Consider the following 4,811-nt stretch of genomic DNA (forward strand, 5'->3'; position numbering starts at 1 on the left):
CCTTTCTGGTTGTCCTGTCCTATTTGAACAGTGGAAAACTCACTTCTTGTATAGTTCTGTGGGTTTAATGTCCCACTTGTCCTTTAGTGGCCTTGGCAAGACAGATGTCCCAGCACAAACGTGGCAATGTCTTAATAGCACCAAGAGATGCAGCAAAGGCTGAGCTCCTGTTGGCACTGGACAGAAAGGAAGCCAGAAGCTTCTTTCTGAGGATGAGTGTTCATCCTTTTAGTTTTTCCCATGTGACACTTTGCATGGACACTTGATACTCTTCAGCAGGGGTTGACTGATACCCTCCTCTAATCCACAGAGTGGGGGGCCAGATTTGGGATATTCTGGAACAAAGAACTTTTCCATAAGACTAGAAGCTTAAAAGTCAAGGCCAAATGTGATCCAGCCCAGTGATCAATGTTGTTTGGAAAGCAGCCCCATGGAGAGAGATGAATACTGGGACATGCTTCCATGGCACTGCTAATACGGACCTGCTTTGTAGGTGGGTGGTGCTGGCCCATGCAGCATTACCTGCCCTGGCCAGGCCTGCCCCAGCACCAGGGTCTGTGTGGCAATGCCCCTGCTGGGTGTGGGCACAGGACATGTGCCCCATGAGTGACGAATTCCATGTCCCAAAGATCTCAGCTTCACTCCTGTGAATTCAGCTAGCGTTTTCCTAGCACCAGTTTCTGTGCACTTTGGGCTCTGGATTGATGCAATTGTGAGTTCAGCACAGTCTGAACTCTGCTCAATCCTGCACGCACTAGCAGAGAAAGTTCAGGGACTGAAAGCAGCCACCTGTCCTTGGTCAGCAAGATCAGCACAGCTGGGCTATCTGTGCTGGAGACATTTTAACGGCAGGTTTGATCTACATTCCTGTAACAGATTTTTAAGATCCTATAGTGGCTTAAGACACTGGAACCAATTTAAGTGGTCAGAGACAACTTTGTAGATGCCGAGAAAGCTGCTGATGGTGTTCTGGCTGGATCCAGCTTGCCAGGTTTTCTCACTCCTGAATCCTTCTCCTCCTTTAGGCTAGTTATGGAAACTGTAGGCATGCATGAGCTCCCTTTACTCCCTCTCTCTTGGATGGCTGAAGAACTGTATTGCTTCACAGAGAGTAGCAGTGCATTCCTCCGGTGCTCCAGCATGTGTGTCCCCTTGTCACCCTTCCCTTCAGCACTTCAGCTACATGGATGAGCAGTGAAAGTAGTACAAATCCACTGCACAGACTGGGCAGAAAATAAAACAGAGTATTGCAATTAACATGGTGCTTTCTGACTCTCTGCCTGGCAGATGCTTCAGATCTGAAGCAGAAGTATTTTCCCTTGGTGTCCTGAGCAGCTCCAGAGCCCAGGCTTTGCAGCCCCTTTCACTTTACAACAGCAAAGACCCTCTGCATGCTGAATGCTGAGGAGAGGGCTCCCCCAGCCCTGTCAGCTGTTTCCTGTTGTTGCTATAATCAGCTTATGTCACTTTCCTCCCTCTTTTCAAGGCTCTGATAACAAGCACCTGGGGCAGCCAGGTGACCTTTGGCTGAGCTTCCTCTTTAAACTCCCGTGGCTTTTGCTTCATTGCCTGGTTGTTATGCAGCAGTAAAGATCTGTTCTGATAGCAGCAGAGGCTGCTCCTCTTCCCTTTCTCTTCTTATGTAGCATCAAAGCCCTCTGAATTTGCTTGAACAGATTTGCATTTAGGTCAGGACTTACTTGAGAAAAAGGGTTTTTTTTCTCCTGTCTTTTTCTTAACTCTGTAGGGAAGGGCAATAAGCACAAAGGCAGGTGGGAGAAAAAAGAATGTGGGCTATAAATAAACAGGTTTGGCACACAGGGGAGGACAAAGTAATTAGTAAGAGAAAAAATAACTGATGCGGCAGCAAGCTACATCTTCAGCTGATGTAAAGCAGCTGATGTAAAGTGGCCTCTCCCCACGGAAGCAAAGGGACCACGTCATTGTCATCAGCTGAGTTGCTTGGTGGATCTGGTCCCTTCTGCAGTGTCCAAACTGTCTGCAGCAGCAGCAAAAGAGGTTGGATAACAACTCTGTGGTATCAATCTTCATCTACATTCTTTGGCTCCTTGTAGCTGTGTGCTTGGGCTGCCTAAGTCCCTGCTGTGCTTGCTGGATGTAAAATGCCAATACCAGGGTGGCTGTCACATTGCAGATGGTCATTTCGACCTACACCAAAGCATTGCAGGGTTGGTTGCCCAGGGCCACTGCCTCCATCTCTGGGATATACTGGATGGGACACAAAACAGCTGTGAAGGACCCATGCTGGGATCATGGTGATCATGGAGATAGCATGACCTTGTTCTGAGTTCTGCTAGCAACTGAGAGACCTGGAGGTAGGCGCTGGTTCCATTTTAGCTTGTGTGCATTGCTTACACCAACTCCATGTCTCTTGGAGCTTCCTTTGTAGATAACAAAATACTTCTTCCCACCACTGGTCTTGTTGAGAACCTCAGCTTTTTCAAAAAGAGTCTCATGCTGGCTTTCTGAAGCTTTGCACGCTGTCCCTCGGAATATTCTTAGAACTGCAAAGGTGTGTGTAGAGACTGGTATGCTCAGCAGTTTAAGTATTAACAGGACACGTGAGAACTGGGGTTTGCACTATAGGATTGGTAAACATTAAGTGTAGTTGCTAAACTTAGACCCACTCACTCTAAAGAGAAATTCAGCGCTTTGTGGATTGGGCTTGAAGTCAAAGGTTAACTGTAATTTCATGCAAGAACAACTCACCTGAATTCTGGGTGTGTCTGATGCTCTGCAACAGCTTTTGTTGCTTTGCGTCGTGCAGGGATCAGAGCCTTGGCAGGGCTGGCAGTGCAAGGTTCTGTCGATGTGACAGAAGGGGGAGATCCTGGGGCTTCTGGTCTCTTTCTGATTCACCGTGATACAAATAAGACCAGGGAAAGACTTGCTGAGAATTACTAGATAAAGCCTAGTTGCAAGCTCGGAAGTGGCATTTGAGAGAGGCAAGCTCAGGGCTTTTATCGCCCAGAGTTACGGTACTCTTCACAAAGAAGCTGCCCAGATTGGCTTGATTAATCCCTACCGAAGCCGTGCTGCATCTCATCCCGGTTTCCGGCTCGTTTTTCCCTCGCCGTCCCAGGGAGGCTGTTTGCGGCCCCAGCCTGCCCCCCGGTGGCCATCGGAAGGACGGCAGGAGTCCCTCCAGCCGCGGTGACACCGAGGTGACAGCGCATGGCCTGAGGTCCTCCTCCCTGGCTGGGCGTCAGGAGGGGGCTGGCTCCCAGGGCCACCGTTTCTGAGGGATTGGAAAAATCCCGTCCTGCCCAAACCCGGGCCAGACAATGCCACAAAGATGTTTAAATGGCTGAACTGGGTTATTCAAGACTCTGTCCACTCCACCACTGGACTCAATGTGTGCTTGTTGCTCCCAAGGGCCCCTTTTTGCCCCTTGACATGAATTTAATTTGTTTTCTTTTGACATTTGCTCTGAACTCCCACAGGTGAGAGTGTCTCGACAATGATCTGCTGTCACCTCTGGCTATTGGTGTTATGCAGTGGCACCCCAGGGCCGAGAACTTGGTAAGCAAAGTAACCATCCATGGCCACCATAGATGCTGCCAGTGTATTATCTAGAAGGCAACTTGGGGTGTTTTTTTGGGTGGCAGAATCCTTCAATTAAAGCAAATGTTCCCATTTCCTGCTTTTATAAGTGGGAGTGCAATCACAACATGTTTCTGGTTTTTTAATTCTCTGAAATGGATTGTACAAGATTCTTTCAGACCTTGGGCATATTTAGCATCATGTATATCTTCTTTTTTTACTTCAGTGCAGAGGAAGAAAAGTTAATACTCAAATGCCAAAGAATTTAATGAGGAACAGGTCAGGCCATGCTGGAAACCGCTTCAGATTTCCAGATCCAAAATCCATAGCTGTGTGGGCAGAAAGGCCATGTCTGAGGGAGGAATGTATCTCTTCAGACACAGTACCTCAAAGGGCAGGGGGGAATGCAGAGCTTTTCAGGCACACAAACACCCCTTAACCAGCAGCCTGTCTTCTGTGGGATGGCAGAGCAGGGAGAAGGATGGATGGCTTCCCTGGGAAGACAAATTCATGGGATTGTGTTCATGGCTCTGCATTTATGAACAAAGCAGGAGTGATTCAGATCAAGTGAACCAGAACATCTCTTGACTGGATGGCTTGAGCAAGGGCTTGAGCTTTGTTCCCCCAGCCCCTGATTGCTGGGTCATTCATGTATGGAGAGGGTCTCCTGCTTTTGGGTCTCCTGCCAGAAACGAAGCAAGTGTGTCCCCTGGTCCCTCCCTCCCAGCTGGTTTTAAACCCACTAGATAAAAATTAAAAAGTGCAATCCCATTCAAGAAGTTTGCAAGTACAATGGGTTGACGTCAAGGAATCTCTGCTGCTTTGGGGCAGGAGATGTCAGGAAAAGGATTCTCCATGCCAGAGCTGCTGCTTCTGCATTGCAGTGGTCCAGGGAGCCACCATCCCGCAGGTGTCAGAGGGGCTCAGCTGGAAAGCTTCCCAAACAGGGCCCTGGAATGCCCCAAGGCTGCAGCCATCCCTGCTCCTCCCTGGGGAACCACTCCTGGGTGCAGCCAGACATGGCCCAGGCCTCTCTTTGCTCACAGCCCTTCAGGACAGCTCTGTGGGCACTGCTGGGCCCTGGACTCCCACTGCTGGTGGCTCTGGGAGGGAGAAGCAACAAGTTCCCTTCAGCAGTTTTTCCTTGGGCTGCTCCCCCTGCCAGGGCAGTACTGAGATGTCACCTGCAATGTCCCCATGCCACAGCACAGGCACCACAGTGATGTGGCAGAACATTCCATTGGAAC

This window comes from Corvus hawaiiensis, chromosome 11, assembly GCF_020740725.1.
Source record: "Corvus hawaiiensis isolate bCorHaw1 chromosome 11, bCorHaw1.pri.cur, whole genome shotgun sequence".
Taxonomy (NCBI): Eukaryota; Metazoa; Chordata; class Aves; order Passeriformes; family Corvidae; genus Corvus; species Corvus hawaiiensis.